Raw genomic sequence first — 14,474 nt, 5'->3', positions numbered from 1 at the left:
CTATCTAAGAACTCTATAGTCCAACAAAGTTCTTTTATCTTTTCTGGGTTATTTTTTAGTCCGATTTTATTACCAAGGAGTTGTTTGGTTTTTTCTCGGATATTTGTTTTTGAACAAGTCAGTAGAGGCAGTTTATTTTCAAAAGATAATCTAATGTCAGTTAAACAGACGCACTCCAGCAGAAAGTGTTCTAAATTTTCTTGTGGTCCATCACACAAAAAGCATTTGTTTCTATAACTCATTGGTATTCTTTTTGAATATGCTATTGCTGGGGACCACTTTACTAGATTACATCTCAATCTAGTATATGTTCTAATTTTTCTATTATTTATTTTGTTCATGACATATTTTATTTGTGAATTTCTTATGTCATATTGGTTTGCTATTGATGCAGCTAAGGAAGTATTTAGAGTTCTTCGACTTCTTAGTACATCAATTATTTTTGAAGTGATAAATTTACTATCACTTGGTTCGTATTCGTTGCCGACAAATCGTTTTAACCATCTTTGTGTTCTTGAACTCCAGGTAGTTTTTCTTTCTTTCGGATTTATTGCAATTATATCCGATATGATTGTCTTATTGTGTTTCCACTTGTTGTATGCTCTAAATCTACTTAAAGCTGCTTGTATATGAATTCGTTCGATACTGAACTCGTCCATTGCTCTATCTAGTGGAACTAATACTCTTTTGAATATCATTCTGATAGATTTTCTTAAGATCCTGTTAATCTTACCTGCTCTTGTACTTGACATTCCCCACAGTTCACTACCATACATTAGTGTGGGTACTAGTACACATTTGATTAAGATCGCCTTGAAGTAAAGGTTGATGCTATTATTCATCAACTTGGGCATCAAGGCGTCCAAGGCTTTCTTGCCACGCATTGCTGCGTCTTTGACCAAGTGTTCTTCTAGCGTGTTTCTTTTAATTAAGACACCTAGATATCTGTATTCAGTGACTTCCTCAATCACACCAAAGTCTGTACTGAGAGAATACAAACTTCGGAATTCTTGTATTTTAGAATGAGCAGCCCATTCTAATATTCCGCTTTTTGTGCAGTTAATCCTCATTCTGTTATTAACCGCCCAATTAGAAATTCTATTGATCTTATTATTAAGATCATCAATGTTGTTTCCGAAGACAACAATATCATCTGCGAACATCAGTCCCGGAACTCTCGTATTTGATCTTGGGATCAAAACTCCTTCTATGCCGTCAAAAATATCATTGATGAATATATTGAACAGCATTGGAGAACAAGGGCACCCTTGTCTCACTCCTTTTCTGTAGCTATAGCCACTTGACGTGTCACCCCCAATTTTCACACGCATGGTGGTATATTTATAAATATCCTTTATTGTATTGATTAAATACAATGGGATATTAAGTTTTGTAAGCTTTTCAAATAATAAGTCGTGACTTACATTATCATAAGCTTTTTCAAAGTCAATGAAACACATTACTGTGTTCAAGCCTCTAAATTCTCTTCTTCTCACTATTTCTAGTAAAGATGTAATCTGGTTCATACACTCTTCACCTGCTCGAAATCCTGCTTGGTATCTAGAGAGTATATCTTGTTCTTCGACAAATTGAGTTAACCTGTCATTTATTATCTTGAGATAGATCTTACTAATTGTGTTAATTAAGGAGATTCCCCTATAATTATTCAGATCTGTCTCATCTCCTTTTTTGTGAAGGCAAATCATGTTTGCCGTGCTCCAATATTCAGGAGTACTATTTCCACAAATATATTTATTAAATTCATTTAGAATGAATTTAAAGAATTTTTCTTCTACTGCTCTAGTCAGTAAGTGTTTGTATAGCTCGGTTGGAATCTCATCAGGACCGGCTGCTTTATTATTTCCGCATTTCTTCAGTGCGGATAAAAATTCTTCATCTGTTATCTCTGGGGGAAGATCAACAAGATCTAATTTATCATAGACATTGACATCTATATCATTCTCTGACGCCAAATCAGCGTAAAATTTATTCGCTATTTCTAGCTTCTTTGCTCGGCAAGTCTGAAGAATCTTATTGTGGTCAATTAGAGCCACTTGATCCAACCGAATGGAAACACTTCTATTTTTCAGCCATTGCCAGAATTCTCGGGATCTATTACTTTTAAAGAGCTTTATTCCTCTTAAAGCCCAAAGTTTCGATCTATCTTTGCGAATCAACTTTTTAGTTTCGTCTACTCTCTTTTTGAGATATTCGAATCTAATTGAGTTGATTTCATTGTAATTTTTCATAACAGCTCTTGCTGCTAGACGTTTTTCTTTGAAGACTTTTAAATATCTCCATCTCATTGTAAGTCCAGTATGGACTCTTCTCTTTTTGTAAATCTTCAAAGATGTACAAACTTTTTGAATAATCTCAGGAAGATTATTCATGTTTAATTGTTGATTACACAACTTCCTTTTAAGCTTTTTAATCACTTTTGGATTTTCCAGCATCTTCTTATCATAAACTAGTTGATCTGAGATCTTATCAACGGCAAGTTTAATTTTTCTTTTGAGCACTAAGTGATCACTTAATACCCAAGACTTGGATATAATGATCTTCTCATTATCATTACTTTTTAGTCGAAAGATGGTATCAATTTTCCTCTTAGATCTTTTACCATCTTTGAGGATCCTTGTACCATCGTTGCTGTTATATTTTATTGTAACTGGCAAACCAACTACATTTAGTTTTTTCTTGAGACTAGAACTCTGCATATTCATATCTCCCATCACTATGATCTCACTATAGTTATTTCTGAAATTCTCTTTTTCTAAAAGAGAAAGTAATCTGGCCAAGGTCTCCCTCTTGAGATCCTTGTCTTGTGGTATGTAGACATTTAAGACTAAATACTTAATCCATTTGCCTGCGGAACTAAACTCAACTACGGTTTGCAGGATGTTTGAGTCTGTTCCTTTTTTGGAACATCTGATCGCTCCATTATTTCTAACCAGAGTTATTAATCCTGGTTTATTTTTTCCACCACTAGGTGTTTCAACTGTAGTGTATTTTTCAAGTTTTAGAGGTCTTGTAGATTGTCTCCAAGTTTCCTGTAAACACATGATTTCTGGCTTCTCCTTCTTAAGAAGAAACTCAAGTTCTTCTCTCTTATTGGAGAGATGATTAATGTTTAGACTTAAGAGTTTTATGTTCTCTTTGGTCTTTTTATTTACTTTACTAGATTTCTCTAGTTCTTTTCTATTATCATTTAAAACTTTAAAGCCTTTAGCTTTAACTGTCTTAATCAATAAATTTGCGTATAGTTTTTCAACTATTATTTTTGTAAAAGACGTGTCTCTTCGTCTATACTTTCTTGCTGTAATGATGGAATTCTCCAAAAGAGATTTCTTCTTACATAAGTCTTTGAGGAGATCTTTCACTCCATAAGGAATTCTTTGTATCTTGACAATACGATATTTTTCTTGTACTTTCTTCCACCATATATTCTTTCTAATAGAAAAATATTTGAAACTATTCAGCCTCCTTGGTGTTTTGAAAGTATTTTTTAATTTATTATAACCAATTGGATTATGCATTTTTTTATTTAAAGATTTAAAAATATCGCTTTTGTTATAAGAAAATAATTTCCTATAAAAACAGGACTTTAGCAAAGATACTTTATTCATTATTAAAGTCCTTGAATTCTCGGGCAGGTTCACCCATCATTTTTTTTAAGTAAATAAAGGAATCGTATTCGGGACTTTCTTTATTCAGTTCTTTAGTTATGTACCTACATGCTTTCACAAGTGGTACAAACTTTTTATGTGTTCCGGAGAGTCTCAGTAGTTCTCCAAGAACAATTGATTTATTAAAAGATAAGAAGCCAGCAAAGAATTCTTCATCATCGCAGATGTCGGAACCTACAAATCTTTCTTTAATTTTTTTAAGTACCTTTTGGCACACGTTTTCTCTAATCATCATGAGTACTACTTCTGACTCTTTAAATTGTTTTATAAGGGTGATATCTTTGCTTTGCACTTCCATCATCGCTGCCCAGGCATCTCTAGATTGGGGCTTCCCGTCCAACCCGAGTCCAGACACAAGAGCTAACTTGAACTTGCATTTAGATATGTATCTGCCACCCTTAATAATTTTCATGAGAGCTTCGTCTGATAGCCCTTCAGCCCAGTTTTTCTTTGGTAAAACTGAGCTTCCCTTTTTCTGAGATTTCTCCCCTTTTTTGTTCTCCATTTTGGGGGTAGAATTTTTTTTACGATTTTGTGATCTTCTTTTTTCATGATCTTTTTTAGGAATGATAAATTTTCTCCTTAAAACTTCATAAATAGTATTTTTGGGCACTTTTACATTGCCACCGATTTCTACTTCAAGTGATTTAAATCTATTAAAGTTGGTTTTATTTGTGGTTTTACCACTTCTGTTTTTCTTTAAGTCTATCTGGACTTTAGGCTTGAATGTGTGTTTGACAGATGTCCATCCGTCTTCATTTGTATGGTAAAGTTTTACTCCATTCATAGGAGCTTTTCTTTTACCAGCTATAATAGCAGAGATAGTTGACAGATGTCTAACTACTGCTTTTTTATTAATGGAAGCTAAGTCTAGCTTAACATCTTTAGTTTTAATATTTTTATTAATTATAACATTTGTAGACGCATTTGAGACACCTATACATTTTCTTTTGCCATCTTCTGACAATCGATCTTCTTCTTCTACTTTGACAGCAGACACGATATTTTTGACATTAATTAAAACATCTTCATTTATGATTTCTAATTTAGAAATATCATTGTTTCCAGTAGCTAACTGAAGGGTTTCGCTACTGGTATCATTTGGAACATCGGAGTTATTATCCTTTTGTTCTACACATTCTTTTGAGTGATTCTCAATCATTATCTCAAATAACAAAATCAAGTTTTTTTTTTTTTTTTTTCTTTGCAAGTAAGAGGTAGGGAGAAACCTTACATAGGGACCAGAGGGATTTGGGTGTGATCCTTTTCCAACTGGTACTGTGAGATTCTTACTCACTAAAACTCCCTCCGTATAACTTGCCGGTGCAGCAAGCTCCGCCGTATCCATTGGACTTTGGCTCCAGGAGAACACTTTCCATTTATACCTCAAATCGCGTCCAGAGTGACCTCACAGCGGATATACTTAACGGGCATGGTTATCTATAACCCGAGGAGAGACATCATCGTACTGACTCAAAGGTCCCTACAATCATCTGTATCGCACACACGGCTCCTTACACGACCACATTCCCAGCCCGGCATTTTTATTGGACTGCGTTGACCACCAGTCTCCCACTAGTTTCGGCCACCGTGTTACAGAATCATGTAGGATAGGGTCCACGAGACCTTCTATTGCCCTACTTCGTCTAGTCTCTTAGTTAGCTCTAGGATCCCACTCTAGAGTGCACCAGCCATGGGCTCCAACTAGGCCGTACCCATTAGATACTTTTATGTATCATTAAGTCACCAAAGGGCGATACTGCTTTTTGGCCTTGAGGTGCGTTTCTACACTAGATGCTAATCCCCTTGTGGCTGGACACACACAAGTTTCATTGAATCAACTTAATGATTACCGTGGACATTTTCATCATCTGAGTTGTTCCAACTGCATCATAGAAAGTAGAAACAATTTGGTGCCCCCGGGACTCGAACCCAGCCCATTGGTCAATGAGAACATCCCTTCGACCACTCGGCCAAGGGCACCCAAACAAAATCAAGACCAATAATCCAAAATGGATGACAATACTTATGTTAAAATTGTGAACAATGTTAGTGTTATACGTACAAAATGTTTTATCGTATAGAATTACAATACACATAGCTTAATTGGAGAGGGTGCTTCCTCTAATATTCTAGATAGAAATTTATATTCTATCTGTTTATTATACATATAAATACATTCCCTGCTCATGATGATCAATAACTGTATATGATAATTGCAAAATGAATGATTAAAATTGACCATTGAATTCAGATTATGCAGAAAAAATATTCGTGTACTAAGTTTTATTTTTAGCACATATAAAATTTCCTATCATCGGTTTACGACATTAAATAAAATTGGGTTTATTTTAAAAAAAAAATGATAAAAGACAATAGCAAAAAAAAATTGTTTTTAAACTAGATAACATAAGCAACTAATTTGTTTTATCATTTATTTACATAATTTTAATGAATTTTTTTGATGTGTAGATATAAAAATACAATTATAAAAAAACCTATTCTAGATATTTTATTAATTTATAGAAATAATATTCCACCTGTAAATTAGATCTTTAAAATTGTAAGTCCGCCCTTCATTCAGAATCGTATTTTGGTTTTTTGGTTTGACCGAGGCTGTTCTAATCTAATAAAAAAAATAAATAAAATTGTTTATGTAAAAAGACAGAATCAGCAAAACGAAGAAAGGCCACCAATAAAGAAAACCATATATAATTGCGTTTACACGCTAGCATGCCTTGACGGCCTCGCTTGTAGGAGAAAAATTGTCTCCATAAGTAACAGATCTTTAGTCATTTTTGACTACATATTTCGCGGACCTGACGAAAACACAACGCCTGGTTCAATACACCATTCAATTACACGACAAAAAAAAATAAAAATAAAATTGTTTATTGTAAAAAAGACAGAATCAGCAAAACGAAGAAAAGCCACCAAGCCACCAAAAACTCCACCAACCAGAAAAACATCAATAATTGCGATTACACGCCAGTATACCTCAACGGCCTCGCTTGTAGGAGAAAAATTTGTTCCCGTAGGTAACAGATCCTTAGTCATCTCTGACTACATATTTCGCGGACCTGACGAAAACACAACGCCTGGTTCAATACACCATTTAAGAACACGACTCAGTTCAGCGGAACAATACAGCTTCAGTATCATGCCCAACCTCTCCCAGGTTAAAAATATGAAGAATTACTCGAAAGTTAACGGTGTCCTTCTCACCAGCAATGGGTCTCCCACCCCTAGAGTATAGCTGACCCTACTTACCAACCAGCAGCCGAAGGTTGGTAAGACTTAGAGATCTGCACCTAGTTAAAAAAACATCGGTCCCACCCTCCGCGACGTGGACGCTCTCTTGTGGAGGGTAGGGTAAAAAAAAAAATAAAAAATAAAATTGTTTATTGTAAAAAGACAGAATCAGCAAAACGAAGAAAAGCCACCAAGCCACCAAAAACTCCACCAACCAGAAAAACATCAATAATTGCGATTACACGCCAGCATACCTCAACGGCCTCGCTTGTAGGAGAAAAATTTGTTCCCGTAGGTAACAGATCCTTAGTCATCTCTGACTACATAGTTCGCGGACCTGACGAAAACACAACGCCTGGTTCAATAAAAAATAAAATAAAATTGTTTATTGTAAAAAAGACAGAATCAGCAAAACGAAGAAAAGCCACCAAGCCACCAAAAACTCCACCAACCAGAAAAACATCAATAATTGCGATTACACGCCAGCATACCTCAACGGCCTCGCTTGTAGGAGAAAAACTTGTTCCCGTAGGTAACAGATCCTTAGTCATCTCTGACTACATATTTCGCGGACCTGACGAAAACACAACGCCTGGTTCAATACACCATTTAAGAACACAACTCAGTTCAGCGGAACAATACAGCTTCAGTATCATGCCCAACCTCTCCCAGGTTAAAAATATGAAGAATTACTCGAAAGTTAACGGTGTTCTTCTCACCAGCAATGGGTCTCCCACCCCTAGAGTATAGCTGACCCTACTTACCAACCAGCAGCCGAAGGTTGGTAAGACTTAGAGATCTGCACCTAGTTAAAAAACATCGGTCCCACCCTCCGCGACGTGGACGCTCTCTTATGGAGGGTACGCCTGGTTCAATACACCATTTAAGAACACGACTCAGTTCAGCGGAACAATACAGCTTCAGTATCATGCCCAACCTCTCCCAGGTTAAAAATATGAAGAATTACTCGAAAGTTAACGGTGTTCTTCTCACCAGCAATGGGTCTCCCACCCCTAGAGTATAGCTGACCCTACTTACCAACCAGCAGCCGAAGGTTGGTAAGACTTAGAGATCTGCACCTAGTTAAAAAACATCGGTCCCACCCTCCGCGACGTGGACGCTCTCTTGTGGAGGGTGTGGAGGGTAGGGTACCAAATCTAGACATAAAGTACGCTCTCTTATAGTATACAACACCTACTATGCATACAAAAAAAGCAGTAACCTCAAAATGTCGGCATACACCTTCATTCTTACAGTTCTGCTTAAAAGAGTAGTATTCTCCTAAATATATCTTTGAGCTACGCTTCAGGCTTAAGAGGCTTTCAGCCTTAATCGAAACGACGTAGCTAAGCAACATAACTTAATAGTTAATCGCACTACCAGTGGTCATCACTTAGAGTTCCTCTCGTACTATCAAAGTTCACTCAAAAATACTTACAGTAGGGTAAAACTAACCTGTCTCACGACGGTCTAAACCCATCTCACGTTCCTCATTACCGGGTGAACAATCCAACACTTCGTAACATATACACTACGATGATCAGAAGAGACGACATCGAAGAATCAAAAAGCAGAGTCGCTATGATCGCTTGCCTGCTACAAGCCAGTTATCCCTGTGGTAACTTTTCAATCACCCAATACATAATGAATGTAATTGGGATCGCTAGGCCAAGGTTTCCCTACTAAATACAGTCATATGCATAAAGTAAAGCAGATTTATTCCCTTATAATAAACTGATGGTTACCATCCATCATTCATCTACCTTAGGACAGCTGTGTTACTTTTTAACAGCTGTACCGCCCCAGCCAAACTCCCCATATATTCTAATAAATAAATATTCAAACATACTAGTGGTTTCACAATACTTCTCCCACCTCTCTACAATATACCGAATATTTATTAAAACATACTAAAGTCAAGCTCAACAGGGTCTTCTTTCCCCGCTGATAAATAACAAGCCCGTTCCCTTGTCTCGTGGTTTCACAAAATTGTAAGTAGGGACAGTAGGAATCTCGTTGCTCCATTCATGCGCGTCACCAATTAAATGACGAGGCATTTGGCTACCTTAAGAGAGTCATAGTTACTCCCGCCGTTTACATTCGCTTACACAACTTTAACAATAAATGCACTGGGCAGAATTCACTTCTTGTAAATACAAAAAGCTATGTTTTTAATAAACAGTCAGATTCCTTACATAGTAAAAGTTCTAGCATGCTAGAGCCAATCTTTATCCCAAAGTTACAGATCTAATTTGCCGAATTCCCTTACTTACTTTAATTTAAAATATTTGTTATGATACAAAGACACCTGATGCGGTATAGGTACGGTTAAAATTATTTTATTTTTATCAAGTATATATAATTAACTATTTCTTATCATGACAATCCATAGTTAAAATAAAATTTAATTCATTTATCTTAAATTTATTGAAATATACTGTCATTATCAAGTTACCTTATAATAATTTAATAAAGAATTATTAATCTTTTTTGTTTTTATAAATAACACCGATTCACTTCAATAATAATTGAAAACCCTAGTCTATATCTATACAAATATATTGTTACTGCCTCCAAGATCGGCTCATTTGTTTCTTCTATATATACTCACATATATACTTCAATACAAACAAATTGCACAGCTACCTAAATATTTATTAGAAACATCTCATAAAAGTAGTAATCTTCTTCCATTTTATACAATAATACATTCGGTAGGTACGTTGTAACACGTTTCTTAGCGGATTTCTACTTCCATAACAACCGCCCTACTGTCTCAATGTATTCATCATATTTATGGTATAATATCTACTATTTAGAATATTTAATGTTTCATAAGGTTCATCCCTTTTTGCACATCATTCTTACAATCATGTGCCCACTAGTTATACAATAGATTCATTATATAAATTTAATTTATATAATTCCATAGAATTAAAGATTTCTCATAGTAAAAAAACTATAACAGTGTCCTACATCTATGTCCTATATAATAATAACTGCTGTCCTGAGAGACATTTCGCTGTGAACCAGCTACCACACAGTTCGATTGGTCTTTCGCCACTATACACATCTTAAATCATCGATTTGCACGTCAGAATGATTATGGTCCTCCAATAAACTGTTGCTTATCTTCAACCAGAACATGTATAGTTCACTGTGTTTCGGGTCTTATAATTATAACTAATCAAGTTAATAAAGATTAAAAAATTTAATTTTTATCTTGCTATAATTATAATCTCCTTGGTCCGTGTTTCAAGACGGGTCCTTAAAAATAAGGCTAAACTCCACACATTTTCACAAGTTCCTTCGCAGTACTTATTTTCTATCGGTATACCATTATATTTAACCTTAGATATTTCATTCTACCTTTATTCAAACTGCACTACCAAGCAGCTCTACTCAAGTACATTATTCTATTCTATTAATAACGAATTTAATATTCTCTATAAATATAATTAATAGAATAAACCATTTACAACTCCAATTAAGGATTACAATGGAGGGTTATTTCTTGTTCACTCGCTGCTACTAAAGAAATCCTAGTTAGTTTCTTTTCCTCCTTTTAATGATATGCTTAAGTTCAAAGGGTTATCAATACATTATAAATATATTAATTAGGTAAATAATATACTTTCGTATTCTATTACGACCTTCATCGTTATGGTATCCTATTGATCCCATGTGTGGGTAAATTTAATAATTACTAATTAATTTAAATTTAACTTATTATGATCCTGCTAATGGTTCTCCAACAGCAACCATGTTACGACTTATATCAGATCTAATACATATTGTTCAAGTAGTTTTCACTAATTTCACAACACATATCATCTTAGATAGCGACGGGCGGTGTGTACAAAGAACAGGGACACATTCAATTCTACTTATTTAATAAAATTTACTAGCAATTCCAAGTTCAAATATCTCTTACAAAATATTATCCCATAAAGATTATATATCTATTGTATTGCGCGTGCAGCCCAAAATGTCTGAGGGCATAACGGACCTGTTTTAATCCTTTCCTTCCTACACTGATTGTGTCTGTCTATTAATAAAAGGGTCTCACGTCTTGTTGAAATTAATCAAAACTTCACAGCATCCATTAAAAACGGCCATGCACCACTATTATCATTCTCAGATTATAAATCTTCTCTGAATAATAAAATATTGGTAAGTTACCTCGCGTTGAGTCAAATTAAGCCGCACAATCCACTCCTTGTGGTATTCTTCCGTCAATTTCTTTAATTTTCAATCTTGCGATCATACTATCCCCAGAGCCAAAAAACTCAAATTTCTATCATCTAATACAATTAATATCATATCACATCGTCGGCATAGTTTACTGCTGGAACTACAATGGTATCTAATCATCTTCGCTCCTCCAGCTTACGTCCTTGTTCAAAAAATACATACAAGTGTACAGCTTTCGCTTCTGTTCGTCCAGTCAGGGTCGTCACATTTCATCTCTCTCCCAACTATACAGTACACCTCATATTGCTTCTTAAATATAAACTACGGACTTTTTAACTGCATCAATCATCATACACACTCTTGGAACAAGTATTACCGCGGCTGCTGGCACTTGATTTGCCCTCCAATTAATCACCTCATATACTTTTACAATATGAAACAATAGAATATTACTTCCCATAACTGCCTCAGATAAAATCCATAGGTCAAGTTTCGCCCCTGCTGCAATCCTTAGACTTAGTAGCCGTCTCTCAGGCTCCTTCTCCGGAATATTACAAAGTAATACCGTTACCCGTCATTGCCTTGTTAAGCCATTACCTTAACAACTAGCTGATAGGTCTCACTCTTACTGTATATGTCTTATGCTACACTTTAACGCAGTTATACTAATTTAATACATTAAATAAAGTGAGTATTACTGAGCAGTCCATTTTTCCATATCAAAAACATGCATGGGTTAATCTTAGGGAATAGCGTCTACGTCAGGCAGAATCAACCTGGTGTTGTGTATTAAAAATCAATATATTTGATTTTAATCAGTATTTATGAAAATATTAGAAATAAATATATTTCTTAATACAAATTCTTATAATATAAAATATGAAAACTATAATTGTTTAAAAATACTTAATAAATGATATAATATCAGATTGGATGAAATAAAATTTTACAAGGGTAAAAAATTATTTTAATAAATCAGCAAATGATTGATTAATCACTGATTCACTGATCAAAATTGTAATCTGAGATTAGCAACATTTATAATTGTGTAAATAATGTATAAAAAACAAAATGGATTCTACATGATGCTTCATGAACAACTGAGACTATATGATACTGCAGTATTATACATAACACAACTTATATATTTATCTTAAATTATGATTATTCTAATAATTAAATGATCTATTATCTAATTCTCAGATATAAAATTATTTTGTCTAATACACATTTGTTTTGTTTATTTGTTGACTTAAACAAATAAACAAGAAACTTGACATTTTTAAGATGTGAGATGACACTTTGACTTTGATACTCACATAAAAATATATTATATCTTTTTCATGGTGAGTTTGTGATGTATAATACAAATAAATGCATCATGTATAATTGTATATTAATTTATGTAGTATAAAGTACATATGCTCTTAAATTATATTTTTATTTCTTCACTTACTGATAGCTTCATTGGCCTTGTTCCTATTTGATTACATGCACTTCTTTTTTTATTTTTAATGTATGTTTAACAAGAATACTAATTGTTTGTATCGTACATGAAAATATATCTCTATAAATATTTTTTGTTGATTTTTTGACGTTTACCGGTCAATGATAAGATGTTTGACAGATTTATTTTATGTGATATGTCGTTATGACATGACAGTAGCCCTACAAAAATATATAATTATACATGTTTATTTTGTTAGCTTTTGATAAATACAAACAAAATCATTAAATTTTCTTAAATATAAACATTGAGCCACAAAATTAATATATGAAACGATGAAACACCTAAAAAAATGATAAAGCAACATACCATCATGACCAGGCCCTTTATTTGGCCGCGACAGAAAAAATAATATATTTTTTGAGAGTTAATTTTTAAACATTTACATATAACTTTAGTTAGAGGAGGAGTTGTAACTGTATATAACCAACGTGGGAAATCGATGTAGCTGTTACAAGAATTGTAAATATTTTAGTGTAATATCTCAACCCTTCTTTTAAAATGTTTTTAAAGCTTATGCAGGCAAACAAATCTCTACTTGTAAAAATATGTTTCGTCAATATTTGATCGGATACTACAGCAAGAATATATAAAAAAACATATATTTCTAAAATATTTAGTTTCTCATTTATATATATGTTTTAAAACTATTTAAAAACTTAAATATAACATTCAATTATTTGAACTCTTGTGGATCTATTTAGTTTGACTGTAATTAACAATATTTACAAGTAACCCCCGTTTAGTAAAAACTTTAATTAAAACTTGTTAAGATTATGTTTCTGAATTTGTCAAACGTCTTTGTGTCTCTCAAGATATATTGTCTCTAACAAAAAATTTAGAAAATATTAACAAAATGCATTTTTATGTCTAAAAAAAGAAAACAATAATTTTTTAGAAATAAACTCTTGATTTAATATAGAAAATTTTTTTATCAAAAACAGTCGTATAAATATAAAATAAATAGATTCCGATTATAAATTAAAAATATGAAAATAATTTTTGCATTAGATTAGTGAAATAAAAAAATATACAATTGAGAATTGTCTCATGGCTTTAGGTTTTTGGCAAAGCGACCCAAAAAACTATAGAATTAAGCTATAATGGCTTATTTATTCTTCCGTACTTTATTATCTAAATTTTCTCTGGGTTCCAAATTCATTTTATGTATTTTGTCTGTATCATGTCTCGCTGCAGTCTTCTAGCTCTAGTTCAATTGCATATATACTGTGGTGTTTGAACAATAACATATTACGTATTTTACAGTTCATACGTTTTCTATAAGCTTTATTTATTTTTGCTATAACAATGACAACTAAATATGGTTTCAATATGTAAAGAAATCATTGTATCGTTAATCTTTTTGTCGCAATGTATGATATATAGAACTTACAACTGAGTTTAAGATTTCTAATAAAACACTAGTAGAATCTGATTCTATTTTCATTTAGATTAAAACCAATCCAAAATGTTTTTAGGTCTTTATTATCGTAAAAAATCTAATACTTCATTTTAAACCATAATTAATTTCATTTATGCGAAATTATTATACGCCATATAAAATGTGTAAACTTCGTGCTCTTCAAAATTTATACGTCAATATGTTACAGTATAGTAGAATTTGAATTATGGATTTTTATATTATAAATTATAATTTTTTTCTGGATTATTTTTATATTGGCGATAATTATATTATAGATATTTGGCTTTTGAGTAACATACAAAACATTGAAATACGAAGAAGTGAGAAACAATAACAGAATGTACATAGTTGTTTGTCTAAACACCCTATCGGTTTCAGGCATTTAATAGGATGCTTAAACTTCCTATTTGAG

General features: G+C 33.2%; 2 non-coding genes across 2 annotated transcripts; both read right to left on the bottom strand.

Moving 5' to 3' along the window:
- Positions 1-8,150: 8,150 nt before the first annotated feature.
- On the bottom strand, positions 8,151-10,634 carry VNE69_11805. Its single transcript, XR_010574021.1, has one exon. It is a non-coding gene; the product is annotated as a 5.8S-23S ribosomal RNA (ribosomal RNA).
- Positions 10,635-10,668: 34 nt separating this feature from the next.
- VNE69_11804 lies at positions 10,669-11,913 on the bottom strand. Its single transcript, XR_010574020.1, has one exon. It is a non-coding gene; the product is annotated as an 18S ribosomal RNA (ribosomal RNA).
- Positions 11,914-14,474: the final 2,561 nt, after the last annotated feature.

Source organism: Vairimorpha necatrix, chromosome 11, assembly GCF_036630325.1.
Source record: "Vairimorpha necatrix chromosome 11, complete sequence".
Lineage (NCBI taxonomy): Eukaryota > Fungi > Microsporidia > Nosematidae > Vairimorpha > Vairimorpha necatrix.
Note: the sequence above shows the minus strand (reverse complement) of the source record. Positions and strands in the feature narration are given on the sequence as shown.